At 34.2% G+C, this 21,911-nt stretch overlaps 1 pseudogene; it reads right to left on the bottom strand.

Annotated features, from left to right (window-relative positions):
- Nucleotides 1–2,889: 2,889 nt before the first annotated feature.
- Nucleotides 2,890–3,298, bottom strand: LOC106729412 (annotated as a pseudogene).
- Nucleotides 3,299–21,911: the final 18,613 nt, after the last annotated feature.

Raw genomic sequence — 21,911 nt, 5'->3', positions numbered from 1 at the left:
TCATGCCCAGATTGTTTTGCTAGCAGCTTCATATTAGGTTGTAAAAATAGGAAATACCAAAGGAATGTTGGAAGGTAGTAAGAATGAACAAGGAAATCTCTTCCAACTATTGGCTTACTCTTTCCATTCATGTTGCCTCAGTAGTGGCAGTTGATTCTGGCCTCTAGAAACTTTCAACAATCAAAGAAATGGCCTTTTGCAACAATTAAGTGGTTGTATCAGCATGTGGGCAATCTCCTACTGAGAAAGCTAAGCCATGCTCACCCATCCTGTGAACTCCCAGATTCTCACAATCCCAAACTTCTGTTTTTCCTATTTTTTATTGAAGTCTAACATTCAGAAAAGTGGCATAGTATACCTAGTAAATAAACTTGGAGTTTAGCTGAATTTTAATAAAAATGAACACCCATGTAACCAACATTGAGATCAAGAGACAGAACATTACTGGCCACCTGGAAGATACCTATTTTCCCTCCCTATTACTACATTTCACTAAGAGTAATCACTATCTTGATTTTTAACAACATAAATTAGTTTTGCCTTTTGGTGTACTTTGTGTATAAATATAATCTTTGTATCAGTCAGGGTTCAAGCAGAGAAACAAAATCAGTGGGATTTATGTAAAGAAGTTTATTACAAGAAATTGCCTTGTATGATTTTGGGGGCTGGCTAGGCAAGTCTAAAGTCCTTAAGCAAGGCCTTCAGGAAGGGAAACCTGGAGCTCTCAGGCATGGGCTAAAGCTTCAGACCAAAGGCAAAATTTCTTCTTCAGGGAAGCCTCAGTTCTGTTCTTAAGGACTTTCCACTGATTGGATTAGGCCCGTTCAGATTACCTAGGATAATTTCTCTTAAAGTCAACTGATAAGTGACTTTTATCACATCTACAAAATAGCTTCACAGCAACACCTAGATTAGTGTTTGATTGAATACTGAAGACAATACCTTAGATAAGTTAACACATAAAACTGTTTCTGGCTTCTTTCGCTCAATATTATATTTATGAAATTCATTCTTTTCATTGTGTTTATTTATACTATTCATTCTCATGGTTGTAAACTATTTTGTTGTATGAATGTAGCATATTGTCTACCTTATTAGCAATAAAAATTTTAGTAGATTTAAGTTTAGAAATACAATGAATTCTATAGCTTAGAACAATTTAATGCATGACTTTTGTTGAACAAATGAATGCCTTTTTGCTGGAATGCACCTAGGAATGTAGTTGTACAGACATAAATTCGCTGTATATTCAACTGCCTTACAAAGTACTTGTATCAATTTACATTCTCAATAAAATTCTATTAATATTCAGGTTGTTTTATATTCTCATTAACATTTTGTATTTTACATACATTATTAATAAACAACTGGAGTGTGTATGTATGTGTCTGTGTACAGGTATACCTTAGAGATATTGCCAGTTTGGTTCAAGACTACCACAATAAAGTAAATATTGTGAAAAAGAGAGTCACACAATTTTTTATTTGTTTGTTTCCTAGTACATATAAAAGTTATGCTTACATTATACTTTAGTCTATTAAGTATGCAATAGCATTATGTCTAGAAAACAATGTACATAATTTAAAATATTTTATTGCTAAAAAAATGCTAACCATCATCTGAGCTTGCAACAAGTTATAATCTTTTTTGCTGGTTCTAGAGAATATTGCTTGATGTCAGTGGCTACTGATTGATCAGGGCTGGGGATTGCTAAAGGTTGGGTGGCTGTGACAATTTCTTAAAAGGAGACAACAATGAAGTTTGCCATGTCAATTGACTCTTTCAGGAACAATTTTTCTACAGCAGGCAATGCTGTTTGACAGCATTTTGCCCATGGTAGAAATTCTCTCAATATTGGAGTCAGTCCTCTCCAACCTGGCCACTGCTTTATCAACTAAGTTTATGTCACATTCTAAATCCCTTGTTGTCATTTCAACAATCCTCACAGCATCTTCACCAGGATAGATTCCATCTCAAGAAACCATTTTCTTTGCTCATCCATAGGAAGCAACTCTTAATCCATCCAAGTATTATCATGAGATTATAGCAAGTTAGTCACATCTTTAGGCTTCACTTCTAATTCTAGTTCTTTTGCTGTTTCCACCACATCCACAGTCATTTCCTTCACTGAAGTGTTGAAACTCTTACAGTTATCCATAAAAATTGGAATCAACTTCTCCCAAACTCCTGTTAAGGTTTATATTTTGACCTCATCCCATGAATTACAAATGTTATTAATAGCATCAAGAATGGTGAATCTTTTCCAGAAGGTGTTCAATTTACTTTGCCCACATCCATAAGAGGAATCACTATCTATTGTAACTACAGACTTACAAATTGTACTTCTTAAATAATACAACTTGACAGTCAAAATTACTCCTTGGTCCATAGGCTGCAGAATGGATACTGTGTTAGCAGGTATGAAAACAATATAAATATTATTGCATATCTCCATCAGAGCTCTTGGGTGACCAGATGCATTGTCAACAAGCAGTCATATTTTGAAAGAAATTTTTTTATCTGAAGAGTAGTTCTCAACAGTGGGCTTAAAATGTTTAGTAAACCATGTTTGTAAACAGATATGCTGTCATCCAGGCTTTGTTGTTCCATTTATAGAGCATAGGTTGAGTAGATTTAGCATACTAATTTGGGCCAGCCCAAACAGTGTATTAATCATGGGCAAAATGGACCTGCAAGGAGTCCACTAAGTGCTTCCTTATCATTAAGGTAGGACAAGTATTTATATCAGAAAACTGATGTGTAGCTTGATCTTTAGGGGATAGGATCATCAACCAATACATGCAGATTTATTTGTGTGTGTGGACAGAAGGTACTTTTGACATTCAGTTTTGCTATATAGAAAAAGAATGAGAAAATAAACTTTTTTTGGTAAGAGGTAAGTAAAAGATTCACTTCTTCTGGGGATGGGGAAAGAGTTGAAAGTAGCTCTTCACTTTGCGGTCATCATCTGCACAAATTTTTTGTAGTCGACTTGTCCATCTCCATCAATCTCTGTTTCTCTGTTCATTTCATCTACTTCCTTATCTGTTAGTTTTTCTCCTAAGTTTGTCATGATGTGACGTCGTTTTGCAGCACTGATGTAACCACTGCCATCCTTGTCAAAGACTCAGAATGCCTCACAGATTTCTTCTTCACTGTCTGTATCTTTCATTTTTCTAGCCATCATAGTCAAAAACTCTGGGAAGTCAATGGTGCCATTGCCATCAGCATCCACTTCATTGATCATACCCTGCTATTTGGCTTCTGTTGAATTCTGACCCAGTGACCTCATGACAGTTCCAATTATTAAAGCCCTTAGGATTTTCATAAAGATTGCATATTAGCTTCAACTTAAATTTAACAGCTACATTAGCCCCCACAAAGAAAGTCTGTGTGTCCTTTGAAGCTTTGAACCTAGATGTTGACTTCTCTCTAAATAGGAAAGTTCTAGATGGCATCTTATTGCTATACAAGGCTGTTTAATCTATATTAAAAAAAGACTGTTGTTTAGTGTCACCATGTCACCTTCATTAATTACCTTAGCTAGATCTTCTGATAATTTGCTGCAGTTTCTAAGCACTTGCTGCTTCACTGTGTACTTTTACATTGTAGAGATGGCTTCTTTCCTTAAAACTCATGAACCAACCTCTGCTAGCTTCAAACTTTTCTTCTGAAGCTTCCTTACCTCTCTCACCCATCATAGAATTGAAAAAAGTTAAGGCTTTGCTCTGGATTAAGCTTTGGGTTAAGGGAACATCATGGCTGGTTTGATCTTCCATCCAGACCACTAAAATTTTCTGTGTTATCAGCAATAAGGCTATTTTGTTTTCTTATCATTTGTGTGTTCCCAGGAGTAGCACTTTAACTTCCTTTAAGAACTTTTCCTTTGCATTCCCAAATGGCTGTTTGGTCTGAGAGCTCTTGGCCTATCGAGGTTTTTCAAATGACTTTCTCACTAAGCTTAATCATTTCTAGCTTTTGCTTTAAAAGTGAGAGATGAACACTTAGGCCAGTGAAAGGTTATTAACTGACATAATTTCAGTATTGTTGTGTCTCAGGAAATAGGGAGGACTGAGGAGAGGGAGAGAGATGGGGAAACCGCAGATGAGGGAGTAGTCAGAAGACACATAACATTTATTGACAAAGTTCACCAACTTATATAAACAGGCTTCAGGGAACCCCAAAAAGGTACAAACTTCCAGTCATAAGATGCATAGGTTCTGTGGATCAAATGTACTAAGCAACTACATTAACAATACTGTACAGTATAATTGAAACTTGCTAAAATAGTAGATCTTAATAGTTCTCACAATAAACACACACAAAAATGGTAACTATGTGAGGTGATAGATGTGTTAATTAACCTTAATGTGTTAATTATTCCACATTATTATATGTGTATTTCAAATCATCACATTGTACGGCTTGAATTTACACAGTGTTGTATGTCAATTATATCTCATTAAGGTTGGGAAAAATTATGTATTTCCTATTATGAATAGTACATGTGTATTTTAAAAGAATGTGAATTCCATCAAACATTATGTCCTATGTTCTATATATATTGTTTAGTGCAATTTCATAGTGAGATTAGCATAAGAGAATATTTTTATTTTTAACCATTTGAAAGTTGTATATTTTACCTAGATTTATACAGTCCAATTATATTAATTATAATTACTTATAAAGTTAATTTTTCATATATATCACATTGCCATTTATTTTCTCATTGGCCCATCCATTTATATTTCTTTGTTTTTGTTTTCACTTTTTAGATTAATCACTTTTTATTATCTGCAATAGTAATTTTCACATTTACTGAATTTTTAAATTTTAAATAATTTATTTTTCACTTAAAATGTTTATTTTATATCTTTTTGTAGATTGCCATATTCTGTTGGCAATCGTCATCCTTTCATCTACTTTGTCCACCTTTTCTTTCTGCTTCTAAATCTCAGAGATAAGCACTTTTCTGATTTCCATCCTCACAGATTTGTTTTTACTGCTATTTAACTTCATATAAATGGAAGCTCGTAATGGTATGTACTCTTTGGAATCTGAAGTTTAAAAAATTTTCCATAACAAAACCTCATTGAGATATAACTATGTTATAATTTGTATCAATATTTCATCATTTTTATTGCTAAATATTATTCCCTTGTATGAATATACTACGGCTTATTTTTCTGTCCTCTTTAAGTTAGTATTTTTGCCACATTACAGAAACACAAAACCTACAATACTTTTAATACTATTAACCCACTTTTGCTCTTTGAGCTATTTTTATACAGTTTACTTCTATAGATATAATAAAGCTCATGTGACACAGTTATTGGTGCTCTTCATAATGTTCTTTTATATTTGCACATGTTACTCCCTCCATGAGTGATTTTAATAGCTTCTAATAGTTCCATTCTTCTCTCTCTTATAATTTCCCTTCATCCTAGGGTTTCATTCTTAAACCACTCATGTTTTCCATAGTTTTCCTTAAGAAATCATAAGCTAAGAGGAAATGATAATTGGAAAACAAAAATAATCTTTACTGCTATCAATTTTCCATAATCTTAGAATAGTGCTCTCAAATCCACTGGGTGAGGAACGTAACCAGGAACATGGCCTAAGTTAAGCTGCTTCCTCCTTCATAAACTCTTTTAGTACATAATTACCAGATGGCAAGCATTTTGTGCATTCAAGGCAAGAGAAGTGAGTAAAAGCAAAAGATAGAACCCAATCTGGGGAAGCAGACGTGATCTAAACAAGATGAATCTCATTCTATCTTTTCATGGGAATTTGAATTTTAAATGAAGTCACTCAAGAATGCAAGAAGATAAATCATCCTGATGGCAATGCCCTAGTACTAGAGATACATTAATGAGTTCCTGCTGCTAAGATTACCATTGTTGCCTTCTGTTTATCCTTCCTGTATCTGCCTGTTAGGCTCTTCCTTTTATTATTTTAGCTACCTTTATCCTTTCAAGAAATTGATTATTGTCTTCTACTTAATGAAATGGTGTCAGTTAATGTTGTTTATAACAACAATCCTATTTGATAAAGCAGGGCAGTATTCAAGCATTCTTAATTTATTGGGCTAAATACAATGTTGAACCATTCTATACTATACTTATTCCATAGAAGTTGATGCAGCTAGTCAAATTATCACTGATTCATAACATATTGGTGGTTGAGCTTTCATTTCTTTTTCCCTAGAGAAGACAGGAGCTCTTCAAATTTGACTTTCCTCATATTACAGTGATGGGATATTGTTCTCAGGAAGAAATCCCTACTATATATTATACCCTGATAGGCACATTGCATCCGGAAATTATTTGTTTCCTGAAAATTTGATATAAATTGTTCATATACTAACCAGGTAGGGAGCTTTTTGAGAAACTAGAGTGTGTGTTTGTGTGAGAAAGAGAGAAAGATTTGCATTTCATCTGGGAAATTGATTGGATTACTAAGATTTTTTATCTTCTATAATATCATTTTTTGTAATGGATATATTTCCAGGAAATCATTCTAATACCTGAGAAAAATTATCATCTACTTGAATAAAAGATAAAGGTAAATTTTTACTAATTTGCTATATGCAGGCTTTTTCATAGCAGCTGGTACAAAAATGAACAGGCTAGATAGATGTTTTCAAAGTATTACTATTTCAGTTAAAAATGATAATTTTCAGAAAGTAACTAAGAATTCTAAAAATGGAGCATATAGAGAACCTCAAGAAAAATATCCACTTGAATGTTTTTCTAAGTTAATCCTTCTTGTATTTTAATGTAATTTCAGGAATACCTGTGCTTACATATTAAGAATTAAAATATCAGCAGAAATATTGGTTAATTTTGAAAGGAAATTGTAAAAATCCTATGAAATTATCATGAGATTTTCTGAATTACCTGAATGAATGCTATATATTTAAAATATTAAAATAATAATAAATATTAAGGTTGTATTATATTTAAGATAACACGCATAATATTTATGGTATATTTTTAATTTATTTCTACTCTGAAAACTTCCCTAATGCTTACTACATTTAAAGCACATTGCCAAACAATTTATGGGTTTTAATAGTGGATGGAAAGGCGGTAAGGAACAGGAAAACATCTATTATTCATCACTTTCCATATGCCCTTGTACTCTGATGTAGAAAAACCTCTGTTTCATAGGTGAAAAACTAATCTTCCAAAGGTAAAGTAACTTTAACTTTTAAGACTTGAAAATAATAGGGCAGAGATTGGGATTAGTTCTGTTTGATTCCAATGCAGTGTTTTCTCTATAACATATAATAATTAAAAAATTAGCTAAGACCATATCTTCAAGGAACTTTAAGTCTAGTCAAGAATTCTTGTTGTTGGGCTGAGAGAGTTCACTCTCAGTAACTTTAATCTTCTCTGAAGAAGGAAGCAAAATTATCCATTCAGAAGATGTGAAGGGATGGGGACCAAGACCATGTGATGCTTGAGAGCAGTAAGGGTCATTGCTGTGGGGGATGGGAGAAGAAGCTGCCCAGGGACAAATGAAAGTATTGTCCAGCTGTGTCATTCTGGCCTTACATCCTAATAAGCCTTCCCACCCTGTGACTCAGTAGAACCTTCGACCCATTCATAGCCACTGATTTAGGAATTCCTCTCTGGATCTCCCTTAAGGATATAATTATAAATGCAGATGCATTATGAACACAGACACTTGTCAAAGAATTTTGTATCATATTTTCAAACTGGAAACAATGCAGGAGAGAAACAGTAAAATAAATTATGACATATCCACTTAATTGGAAAAAAAAAGAATTACAAAAAGCAAAAAAGTGGGGGAAGGGGGTGGGAAGGGTTAAAAAAAAAAAAGAAATGAAAAGAAATTAATGATATCTGTCCTCAAGTGGCAGGGAGAAAGAGGGAGAGAGGAATGTTGTTTCATAGATGGAAACAAGTACATCTTTATGTTTATTACATAGAAAGGTGTCCTGAAGATTGAGAGCAGGGAGTAAACCTAAAGCGACCATAGCAACAGTGTTAGAAAATAGCCAAGTCAAGTTTTTAGGGCTATATGGAAAGGGTGATTGATATTAGAAGAGTAAATGTATGTTTTTTGTTTTTGCTTTTTAATAATATCAGGATGAGTAATTTGACCCTTTACAATTTTTGAGTCAACTAAAATTAGACTATTAATACCAAACACTTTTGGGATAAAGAGAAACACAGATCATAGGGGAGATATTGTAAAACAAAGTATAAAACATAACACAAAATCTTAAAAAATTCAAAGTATTTGATTTAATTAACACAGGATAGTTAGGAAATATACATGGTCTAAATTATGATAGCAAAGCTACCTCTGGATATTAGAATCTTTATAAAGCGTCTAGATTAATGGTCTAGATTATGGAATGATCTAAAAAGTTGTAGATTCTTATGTCATAGCAGAAGATGAAATCTATAAGAAGGGTATTAGAGAATTATTTGTGGGCTTGATATAGAATGTGAAAGAAAAGTTTAACATCAAAGTTAAAGAAGTAGAAGGGAGCCATGGAAGAAATGTTCAATACTTCTTGGGGAAATCAAGGTCCATATTATGCAAAGAAAGATATTGAGATCTTTAAGGAGAATGTAAAGAGTTCTTTAAATGTTGGAATGATGATGTAGTAGGATAAAGATTTCAGTGAAGATTGAACAGTCTTTGACTTTAGGGCTAAAAGTTAAGCTAGAAAGAAAACTATTTACTGAGTATCTAATATGTATCAGTCACTCTCCCAGTTATCTTTTCATTTAATCCAAATGAAGTCCATCTTACAGATGTAGAAACTGAGGCTCAAAACAATTAAGCAACTCTACAGGGTCACACATAACTACCAGAAATGAGTTTAAAATTTCAGCCAGTATGATTTCAAAACCCTTGCTCTGTCCATTACTGCATGACACCTTTTAAATTCTCGCAGTGAAATATAGAACAATTTTGGTGTACTAGAGGTGGTACAAGGCAGATTTCATGAAAAAAGTATGCTTGGGCATTAACAGAGTTGGCAGTCTTAAAAACTTGAAGGGAAAGGGGAAGAAAAGAAAAACCTTGGGTCCATATCAGGATATAATGTAATGAATTTGGTTGTGTTGAGTTTATGATTAACTAACACTTATTGAACATATACTCTATACAAAGCACTGACCAAAGCATTTTACATGTATTATTTGTTAGTCTTTCTCTATAAAATGAGTTTTATTATTACCTCAATTTAACATTTGAGGAAATCAGCATAGTGAGATAAAGTGATGCTCAGAATATCATAGAGTGGTAAAGCAGCATTTGAACACAAGCAGCCTGACCCCAGAATGAATAGAAGCAACCACCCTATTGGCTGACACTCATGTTACAGAGATCTAAAACTTAGATTATCTGACATAGACATATTCAGTAGAGGTAACCTCTAAATAAGAAGTGTCTCTAGAAATGTCTGATCTTTGCATTTAGGGAACATTTTAGTGAATTTGCCCCAGGTTTCTAATAAGAGAGCAGAGGACAGTTCCATTTTGCCCAGACAGTCAGGGCCCTTTTCAATTAAGTGCTTTATTGTGCAACCCAATAAATTAGAAATTTGGATTTTGGCATTCTACATACATTATAGGTCATCAACACCTCCTACAAATCATGTTCTTAGTGGTGATAAATGCCATGATTTCTACTGTGCTATCAGGAAGTAATAAATAATACAAAGCCCAGATGAATTGTGATTCTGTCAAATGCACCATATGAAATAAACATTTTCAAATTTGCTTTATCCTCTTGTAATTACACCTCTGGGTAGATTAACTTGCTCTTCACTTTATCCAGCTTCCTTACATGTGTAGGATTTACAAGCAGGTAGTTTACTACCAGTAAACAAATGGCCTTTAGAAGCATGGAAATATATTTACAACTACAGTGGAAGGCAGGGGGTAGGGGAGGATAGTGACAGTCAGAAGTGTCACAAATTTCAAGGACATAGAAGTGACCACAAGACTTACCAGTCAGAGTAACAATTTGCACTATTACTAATTTTTCTTTCCTTTTTTGTATAATAACATAACTTCATTTTCCTTTAGAGTAGTGAAACATATAAATATATATCTAAGCCCCAAACACAATTCCTTTTAAGAATTAAAAGTAAAAATTGCCTCCAAATAGGTTAAGAGTTTGGAATTGTCCTTTAAAAATTATACCCTCAAGAAAACAAATTTTCATTTTGTGGGTGTTTTTCATCATTTAATGTTCCCTAAGTCCAAGTTTACATTTAGTCTTATGCTCTACTTTTAGCACTTTGTTGGTACCACATGAACTTCCTTGTTTTTAATGGAACATCTCTTAATATATCTGTAATTTATTTATTTTATGTGAAGTATAACCATATACTCTATAACAAAAATTGCCATTGCTTTAACATGAAAAATTTTGGACCTACAAGCAGGTGCCTTTACTGCAGGGATAAGAAAAATTTACCCTAATAGCAATGCAATAGCAATGCAATAATAGAAAATCAGAAAAAATAGCAAAACCAAAAGTATTAATGAAAGTAAAGAATAAGTCTACTCATGTAGCTATCTGCAGCTGGAAGCATATAGTAAGCAGAAATTATACTGAATGCGATAATAAAGCAAAAAGGGAAAAAATGGTGTTTCTTAATTAAAAAGTATTCAGTTTCTGTGCATATTCATAGGAGAAAGAAGGCAAACAATGGTATTGTAAGAATTGTATTAAGGAAAAGTTAGATGAAGTTATGTATGAACAAATACAGATAGATAGAAAGAGAGAGAGACATAAATAAATAGATCGATCAAGCCTCAAAATCATGAATTGCGTATATATATGGTAAGTAGCTCTTGCTCTGTGAAGGACATAACCCCCAATGAAAAATACCCTCTTTCCAAGTTCTGTTCTAATAAAACAAAAGGATTATTGTCTGAAAGGCACAGGAGGCTTTAAGTCATGCTTAGAGGTTGACTAGAGAAGGTCACTTGTAGGGCCTGTTATTTATCTTTCTAGCTGTATCCCCAGGCTTCAACAGCCGGAAGGGTGGGAAGGGGCGCACAATAGATTCATGATAACAATTTGTTATTGTAGGCTGAGTTTCTTTATAAACTCAGCACCAGCAACCAGACCATCCCAATTCTCTCCCAGCGTTTTTATTTTTAAAAGCCATTAGACATAGAACTTCCTTGACCATCGTTTTTTCCATTCAAACTTGCAATGCCTCCATATGCTCGGGTTTTGGCTGCTCTGGTCCCTGACTTTTGTTTTGTGTACTCTTTTTTGTGATCCTTTATGACTCAGCTATTTCTATTGTTCAACCTTTCCTCTTAGCAGTCATTTAACCACTTAGTGAATGATACAGAAGATTACATTGTCCATAAAATAATGCTGTCCTCTGTTCTTTGTATCATACAGAGACTCTAATAACCTTACTTTTTCTTGTTAATTCAAGTGATACCTGCTTTCCTCAAAAAAATAGTGGATGAGAGGAAGTGAGAGGGAAGCGTATCTAATGAAACTCTGAGTGATGCGCTTCTGTGCATTCTCTAATGTCAAATTTCTTTTAACCGAAAATCCCTTGCTTTGGTTCTAAGCTTATAGCCTTTACTTTTTTCTCTTAAGGTAAGCTTCTTCTCACAATCTACTCAATTCCTTATTTATTCAATAATTTTCTGTTGAGTACTTACTATATCCCACTATGTGCCAGGAAAAAGTGAGCAAATCAGAAAACCATCTCATCTCCATGCAGCTTATCTTTTAGTTTTGAAGTCAGAAAAAAATTAAATGACATACAGTATAGTAAATAGTGTAGGGCTATAGCAAGGCTGATAATGTATAACAACATTCTCAGCAACACCATGAGATGACATTTTCCAGACTTCCATTGTGGCTGGAGCCTTGCCGTTAAGTGGAGCCAAATGACTAGATTTTGATCAAAGGAATAAAAGTAGAAATCATGTGGTCTCAGCCAAAATGGTTAAAAGCAGATGTGCTTTCTTTAGGCTCTTGCTTTGTTCTGTTTATCTAATGCTGCACAACAAATCACCTCCAAATTTAATGGTATGAAACAATTTCACTATGCTCATGGAGTCTATCGATTAGAAATATGGACAAGGAATATCAAGGAATGGCTTGTCTCTGCTTGTCTGTGTCTTTAGTTGGCAATTCTAGATGGCTGGAGATGATTCTACGCCTGGGACTTCATAATGTGAAGACTACTTCACTCACCTGTCTGTCATATTGGCTGTAATTTGGAAATTCATCTGAAGCTTTGTAACAAAAGACCAAAACATTATCTCTTTATGTATGCTTGGCATCTTCACAGCACAGATGCTGGAGAATCCCAAGTGAACCAGACCTAACTTTGTAAGTCACATTGTGTCACTTTTTCCATACTCATGAGCACAACCAAATTCAAAGGAAGGGAACATAGATCCACCTCTTGACTGAAAAAGGATCAATATCACTTTGCAGGAAGAGCATACAGAATGGGAGAAATTGGTGTGCATATCTTTTGAAAATAATATCTGCCCATTCTCTTTCCTTATTACTTAGGTGACTACAGATGAGAACAAAATTGGAAGGATCCCACTCTACTGACTCACATTGGTCTCTGATATGCGTGAGAGTTAAGCCACTGCAACTCTCTGGGTGTTTTGTTTTGTTTTAATTACAACAGTTGGTCTATTTGGATTTCCACAAGAGCTAAGGATACTACTATAAAGGAGAGAAGGAGAAATAAAATATCAGCTACTTGCACATGTTTATATTAAAACTTAACTCACTGAGCAGATAAATTTTAAAGATCTTAAGGAAGTGAGGGAATTAGCCTTATAGTTATCAGGTAGTAGGAAAAGCAAGCACAAAGACCTCAAGTGGGAGTGTCAGGTAAACTGCAAAGACACTGTGACTGAAGCAGAAGGAGTAAAAAGGTGAGTCACAGAATATGAGATAAAGGAAGTAATAAGGCCAGATCACGTGGACTTTTATAGGTCATGCCAAATACTTTCGTTTTTACCCTAAATGAGAAGGGAAAGTCATGATTTGACTTACATTTTAATAGGGTCGCTTTCACTGTTGGTAAAGAGACTAGTAAGGGAATAGGGGCAGAATCAGAGAGACCCATTAGAGGACATTTGTAGGAATCTAGCAACAGATGATGGTGATCTAGGCTAAGGTATTGAGAATGAGATGAGAATGAGAGCAGTTTGGAGTGGTTAAATTCAGGACTTTTTTTTTTTTTTTTTTTGTACTTGCTGGGTATTTTTAATTGTAGTAAAATACACATAACATAAAATTTACCATTTTTAAGTATACAGTTTGGTAGTGTTGCATTCATACAGCTGTGCAGCCAATTTCCAGAGTTCTTTTCATGTTGCAAAATTGAAACTCTATACCCAGTAAACAACAACTTGGATATATTTTTGATGGCAGAGATGACAACATTTGTTGGAATGAGCAGGGGTGGAGGTTGAAGAAAAGAAGAAAAAGAAGAGTCTAAGATGACATAGATTTTGGTCTAAGTAACTGGAGGAATCTGGTTGTTATAAACTGAAATGTGTAAGACCTACGAAGGTACTGGTTTGGTACTGGTAAGGGGAAAGCAGAAGTTCAGGTTGAACATGTTAACTTGGAGGTTTCTATTGTACACTGAAGTGAAGATATCAAAGAGACAATTGTGTATATATCTATCTCTATATCTATATCTAAATATCTATTTAACCACATATGTATCTTGATTTCAGGAGCAAGTTCTGGGCTGAAGTTATATATTAATCATTCAGAGACATAAATAGTATTTAAAGCCATGCACCTGGATAGGTTTACCAAGAGAGGGAGTGTAAACAGAAGAAAGAAGGATGAAAACATAGCACTAGAGCATTCCAATATTTAGAGGTTTGAGAGGTAAAAATGTACCAGTGAAAGAAACTGAGAAGGCATAGAACGTGTGGTTTCCTGGAAACAAAAGGATAAAGTATGTCAAGGAGAGGTTAACTGATTGTGTATGACGCTATGGATGAGTCAGGTAAAATGGGTACTAAGAAATGACCATATGGTTTAATCATTTCAAGGTCATCAAGGAGTTGAGAAAAGCAGTTTCAGTGATGTGGTGGATTCAAAAACCTGAGTGGGCTCAAGAAAATTCAAAGGAAGAAAGTTTTGAAACAGTAAAGTATACAATACTTTCAAGAATCTGTTCTATAAAAAGAAGGAGAAAATAAATAAGGGGGTACGTGGAAGGGAAAGTGAGATCAAGGATCAGATGTGCAGAAAGTGGTATGAGTTTATAACATAGTTAATTTTATAAAATAAGACCTTGAAACATAATGTACTCATCACAACATTTTGAAATAAAAGAAGGGCAATACTGATAAACTGTTTGTATCACACAGTGGTGAGTTAATGATCTTGTGGCAAAGTTTTTAAAGGAGTTATTGAATATGTGATGAATTATGCATTTCTATATTTGCCGATCTTTTCTCTGATGACAATAACTGTCGGTAATTTGCTATATAGCAGTGCTTTAAAAAAAATTAACACAATCTGTCCCAGGGTAAAGGTGACATTTTAACAATGAATGAGAAGGTAACTGCTTTTTGAAATTGCTCCCACTGAATAATTTCTCCTCAAGGGTGAGTACGGGCCTTCCATAATTCCCATAAGACACATGCATAGGGGTTAACAGTTAACAGGTCTTTACTAACAAAAGAGAAGTATGAAACGGTAAATAGTTATAATTGCTCCATGTGACTTATATTCTATCCAAGAGTCTGGTCTTTCACATCTTGGCTCCCAGAAACCCTAAAATTCAGATAGCTCCCTTCATCCCACACATTTCCCCCAGAAAATGTTTCAGGTCTTTCCACCTCTTGGAATCCCACAGGGACAAACTTATTACAGGCCCAAAGATGGAAAAAGGTATCCCTCATCCAAATTTCAGGGTCTCTTTTCTAAGTCTGCCTAAAGAAGAAGAAACACACACACAAATACACACACACACACACACACACACACACACACACACACACATTTGATTCATTTCTAGAATAAAACAAATGTCTATTTTCCTTTACCACAAAGCTATAGTCTCATTCTGTTACACTGACATGAAAACCACACAGAAAAATTCAGCACTTATACATTTGTTTCAAAATACTAATTTCTCTCAATCTCTTTATCTATAAAATAAATATTAACTTGTTGAATGATTATGTCCTATCATAAGAGAAAAATAAAGTACTATTTAAAACAGGAGTTTACTAGTAATAAATTTCAATTTCTGGCATATCTAGTACATCATTTTCCAAGTCAATGTAGAATTAGAGCATTAAGTTATAAAATGAAGTTTTTGGGTGTCTTTGTAATATAACATATTGATTAAGAGAGGGACATCAAAGTCAGTCTTACATCTGGGACCAAACTCTGGTCCCTTCAAATAGTTTTTATCTCTCTAATCATTAACTTCCTTTAATATCAGTCATTATATTACCTATTTCATGAGCTCTTTGTAAACAGAAATATCATTTTAGCATTCAGAATAGGATCTGGCACAAGGTAAGTGATGAGTAATTAGTATTTATCGTTGTTTTCAATATTGTTGATTGACCTCTAATTAGCTCATGCCTCTTAATGTTATCTTCTAAAGAGTTTCTGCTAATGGGAAAAGAAAGTGATTTTTTTCTACATGAATCTGGAGCCTAACTCAAATCTCCTCTCCTTACTTCCATTCATTCACAGTCATGCCACTTATGAAGTCTCATGTTATATCGTTTACAAATTATGTTAATTGTATCTCCTATATCATTATATATATATTCTTGCATTGATAAATGTCTTCCAACTCACTTACCAAATACACTATTTCAATTCCTCCAAATGCTTAAGTAAACACAATATTCCAGGGAGAAAAAACATCTTTATTATGTGTCCTACATCTTTCCCCCAAGGTTTTCCACACACCTTGTTTGAAAAGCAGGAACACCATTACAGAGTCACTCATATCGACATAGCATTAAAGCCTCACATCTGTCACACAATCACCTTCCTGGCCTCATATCCTGACATTTTTCATCTCCCATTTCACTTTCCAGTTGTGTCAAATTGCCTGCACATCCCTAACGTTATTCTTTTTCTTGCCTTCATGCCTTTGCTCCTGCTGTTCCTGATGAAAGCATCACGCAGTCTGAAACTGATCCTGTTCTCTAAGATGAGATGGCTGTTCTTAATTCAGGAAGCTATCTCCCCACTCTCTATGACTTTGTTAATATTTAGCCATAGTTATTGACTACACAGAATTATATAATTATAAATGTGTAATATATAACGAGAATTGGCTATATAGAATTATCAAGAAATACAGAGATGTATTAATTTCCTAGGGCTGCCATAACAAACTACCATAAACTTGATACTTAAAGCCACAGAAATGCATTCTCTCAGAGTTCTGGAGGCCAGAAGACTGAAATCCAGGTGTCAGCAGGACCTGCATTATCTCTGGAGACTCTAGGGGAGAATCGTGCCTTTCCTCTTCCAGCCTTTAGTGGTTTCCAGTGTTCCTTGGTTGCAACTACTTAACTAATTTCTGCCTCCATCTTCATATGTCTTTCTCCTTATGCTTCTCTTTTCTGTGTGTCTTATAAGGACACTTATTGTTGGAATTAGGGCCCACTTGTATAACCCCAAATAATTTCCTATCAATACTCTTAACTACATTTGCAGAGATTCTTTTTCTAATTAAGGTGACATTCACAGGTTCTGGAGGGTTAGGACATGAACACATTGTTTTAAGGTCACCATTCAACCCACTATAGGGGACATGGTGAGTAGACCTGTTTTAGTTAATCTGGTTCTTTAAAGGTTGCAGGATATTTTTAATAAACTGCAGACAATAATCATTGAAATACATAGATATCACTAAGAATACTTTGGCTTGGCTGATGACCAATTATAATAAGAAATACAATTGAATATAAAATATTAAAACATTTAAATGTCAGAATAATGGAAATTTATACTGCAGAAAAAGGTTTATAAATATTTTATGTGAATTTTAAAGTGCCTGAAAAATATAAACTCAATAAGGAATAATGATGATGAAATTTGACTTCTGAGGAAGGGATGGTTTTCAAACATGTATTGTCCCTCCCAGAGCTGACTTTTAGTATTCAAACATTGTGCCATAATTTATTGTCTCTTCATCCCAAGATGGTGTAAAAAAGTCATGAATCAGTAATCAGAGGTTTCTCCATCCCCTCAATAGCCACTTTTGAGGCCCAGAAAATACCATTCTAAGAATCTGGTAAAGTAGGGAACAGTTTCCTGTGTTTGGACTTAGAACAGTCCTCAGCATGGTCCATTGATCAGATTTTTCCAACAGGATGTATAGAGTAGGGAGGAACAAGAAGAGCCTTAAATGAGTCGTTTTGTATTTTGTTATGTTTTTTGGTTAAGAAAAAAGAGAGCTCTCCAGAGAGATCCAATAATTAGCCTTTGTCCCTACAGTTGCAAGACTTGGGGGAGACTTCACACTTTGAGCAGAAAAGCCGTATCTGTTATGGTTTGACTTACAGTGAATGAGTTTTGAAAGTCTCAGAATGTGTAACAAATAGAACTTGGATAAGGGGCAGGGAGGGGATGAGGCAGGTGGAATGAACACAGTTCAAAATCAAGGTGCACATTCTAAAATACAGAGCATATACAATGAATGACCACAGGACAATGTCAGGAGGGAAATCAGAAAATGAAACAAAACAAGTCACCACAGTTTATTTAAAAGTTGTAACTTTAACTTGCAGAGTCTGTATGTATCAGATAAAATTAACCAGCTATACATAAAATAAGAACATAGAGAACCAATGGAGACAGACTGATAGCAAGGGAAAGTAGTAAAAGAAAGATGTGGTTCTGCTGGGAATAACTGCTCTAATTCCCTCCCATCATTGCAGTAGTAAAGAAAAAACTGACTTTCTTAGCAGCATCTGAATCTGCTAATTAGCAACATAATTCGGGGCCTGATGTTCATTGTCCCAGTAATAGCTTTCCTGCATTAACTCTTAGTATATGCAAGCAGGCATAAGATATGGAAACATCCTAAATAATTTCTAAGGTTTTAGGACATTTGGACCGAAAGTGTACTGCTAATCATGAACTAAAAAGAAAATCAAGCATAAGAAAAATGTCCAGTCAACAGACAGAATTACAGATAAAAGTAAAAGAGGTAATAAGGGAGTGAGTGATTTTGTTTATAGACTTGACTGGTTGACTAGCATGCAATTATGGGACCTGTTTCCATTTTGCTTTTTGTAAAAATAATTGGTGTGTGCCACATAAGGATCTATTTTAATAAATGGGTCTCTTCACAAAGCAGAGGAATGATAGTGTAGAATGGCAGCATAATTTAGCTTGGTGAGGGCTAGAAGTGGACACCATTAGCTGCAGCATTTCTTATGACACACTGTACTTAGAATGACTGCTCAGCGTGGATGAGCAATGCAAATGGTAAGTGGAGTTGCAGCTTGTAGTGTCATGGGTCCAACTGAGCTAATTAATTAGACTGCACTTCTGCATTAGCCATGTCTCAGCAGAGTGCTATGGAGATGGGGAGACAGAAAGAGCTAGTTCTTGAAGGAAGCATACATCTAGACAATGGATGGCATACTGACTGTAGCTCAATAGGCAAAAAGATAATTGGAGTTTTCTTAAGAAAACAGCAAATATAAAGGGATCTGCCCATGTCATATTTATAGCTATTTTGCTATCCAGAAAATGGTTTAAGGATATAAGATCCTCAAATAATGGTAAATCAACTAAAGCAATAAGGGTAATCTCCTTGATAACATTGGTTCTCAAACTTAGCTTTACGTTGTATTCACGGGGGAAATATAAAAACTACAGATGCCTAGGTCACACCCCAGGGATTTTAATCTGAATGATCTTGGTTGGAGTCTGTCCTTGGGGATTTTTTTTGGAAATCCCTGAGGTAATTCCAACTTGTAACCAAAGTTAAGAACCACTAATCTATCATATTCTGCACCAAATGAATGGTATGCAGCTCTTACTACATGTTAAAATCACTTGAGAAGTTTTAAAAACAAATCAGATTCTGAACAAAGTAAGGCCTGAGTTTTGGAAGTATTCAAAATTCTTATTAATTTACTAAAAAGACATATAACAATTACCAATATAAACCAAGCACCACACTTAGTAATAAGGAAACAAATGCAAGACTGCTCCTTGTAATCAAGAAATGCAAGTATTTTGAAAGGACTTTATGGTTTAAAAAGGATTTATAATTGCCTAATGGATTGAATATTATTATTAGGCTGCACTCTGCCTCTTTTCCAAGGACTATTCCTATAGAAGTGTTTGAAAAATGGGGAAAACTTTTTGAGAAACTGTCTTTGGATCAAGTGTTAGTTTGGCAAATTACAAATCAGAAAAAGGCAAAATAGTAAGGTACAGAGAGCAGAGACTGGGAATTAGATCCAACTTTGCCACTAGTTTGTTCTGCAACTTTAGGAAAATTATTTGATTTTAGATTTATATATTGAGAAAACAGTGTTTGCTCAAATTATCACACAATCTTGTTAAGGATATCGAACCAATTCAATCAAATAAGATAAGAGATACCCAAATGCTTTAAAACAGATCAAGATTTACAAAAGTATTTTCAAGATTAATGTGAAAATGGTTATAAATCAGACCCAACTCATGTGTATGCTACAGAGAAAAGTCTGTCAAAATGATAAAATATCTGTGTTGTTTATCATGACACCCTGTCATTTCAAAATACTTTCATAACTTGCTACATGTACTAAGATTAACATATATTTAATATTAACTACATTATGTCTTTAAATGATTTCCTGATGGAACCTTAATATCTGCATAATTAAATTACTTTTAATTTAATTCAATACATTATTATTAAACCTGTTATGTAAAATGTTCTGTCAAAAACTAAAAATATATAAATGAATAAGGCACAATTTGTGCCCTTCAAGTAGCCTGGTCCAGTTTGTTCACACACAGACACACACACACATACATCTCTCTCAACATCTATCTATATATTTATCATCTATCTATCTAACTATTAAAATGTGAAAATTCAGAAGAGAATATGAGTTAAAGGGCTAAGGAAACAGAGTAGGTAAAACTCATTCTGTCAGAAGCAGGTTTCACAGATAAAATGATATTCAAATTGTTTTGAAGAAGGAGTGGGAGCTGGCCAGACAGGATGAAGAGCCACCTGGGCAGAGAAAACAGCAAGAGAAAATATAGAGAATAGTGAAAACATACAGTGTGTCTGTAATGTCACACTCTTCATCTCAAAAGTTTCTTCAGTTTGGATAATGCAATCTACACTATGTGGATGTTTCCAAGCATCTTTCAAGTGAACCGCTACTTCCATGTCATAGACATTCTATCCTCTTCAAGAAATTCATTGTGCAAAAGTTGAAGTCAATTTTACATTTTAGTCAAATACTTTCTTGACTACTGACTAAATATCCCAATATACTTTGTAGGTCAAATGTTTTGGTAACAGCTATCTAATTTGACCTTGAACTCAACGCTGCCCGTTTAGGAAAAATTTATGTGCATTCACATGGAATGATATGGAAGTCTGAATGACAGAATCTGAATGTAATGCCTTCTCAATAATAATTTACTAACATGAATAGAGATAAGTATGTGAGTTTATTGATTTTGTAAACATAAACTACAACTTTTCTATAGATGTGAGAGTTGATTTACTGTGTTGATGAGTTTTCCAGAATTTAGTCTAGAGGCTCTCATACATATACAAATCATATGATCACTCCAATCCAGTGGCAAAAAGGTGTCTTTCCCTTGAATGGAATTCCCATTTGATGAAGAGACAGCAGCATTTTCATCAACATGTTGCCCCTTAGAATCCTATGAGATTGCAGTTTCATACCTTGCAGATTGTATATGTTAAAAAAAAATCTTTTGAAAGAGACAGGACAGAATTATATTTGACAGGTTAAAAATGTAAAAAAAAAAGCTACAATAATTTTAAAGTATATATATATATATATATAAACAGAATTTATTGGCAAAAAAACTATGAAATACTGTTGGGAAGTGTCTTTTTTCATATTAATATGGAATGAGGAGATCAATCCAATGGGTATCTTTTACAATTGTAAGAAAAAGCAAAGATGGCAATTAGAGGAAATAAATCTGTAAAAAATAAAAGTTAACTATGGAGAAATTTGTAAGTTATTGTTTTGTTTTGCTTTGCTTTTTTTAATTTAAGAAATACTTGTACATATCTAAAAAGTTTTATAACAAAAATAAAAATTTCCTGGCTATAACCTCTACCTGCTCAGTCTCAGTCTCCAGTTATAACTTTTTCAAGATTCTTTTCACTTTTTGTATGGAGTTCCTTCAGTCTCCCAGATATTTTGTTTATGCTGTTATTTTATGATTTATCCAATCTAGAAATAAGATGAAACTTTTAATATGAGGATGAACTCATTCCCATAGCTCTTTTATCCTATCCCTCATTTCCATTCACCACTCTCTAGCAGTACATTTTAAAAACTTTTTATTTCCATTTTTTTTCGATCATCATTCATCATCGTATGATATACCAATGGGATCCTAGGTCCAGTGCCAGGAGCAGTGGTGGATGAAGCTGTGATCTATTGACCCAGGGCTATGACAGAAGGTCCCTACTGCCCTGCTTCTGTGCTTGACTGGGCTGTTGTTCTGGCTAACCAGCATCCCTTTATGCCCACATTCTAAGTCAGGTCACTTATTCCAATAGTTCTATGAGCTACCTACTACTATTTCAATAAGTTATTTTTTCTTTGCTAAGTTATCTATGGTGATTTGTATTTGGAATATCATTTATCACTCTGTGTTAATTTACATTTTTTAGA

The sequence above is a fragment of the Camelus ferus genome, chromosome 1 (assembly GCF_009834535.1).
Source record: "Camelus ferus isolate YT-003-E chromosome 1, BCGSAC_Cfer_1.0, whole genome shotgun sequence".
NCBI lineage: Eukaryota > Metazoa > Chordata > Mammalia > Artiodactyla > Camelidae > Camelus > Camelus ferus.
Note: the sequence above shows the minus strand (reverse complement) of the source record. Positions and strands in the feature narration are given on the sequence as shown.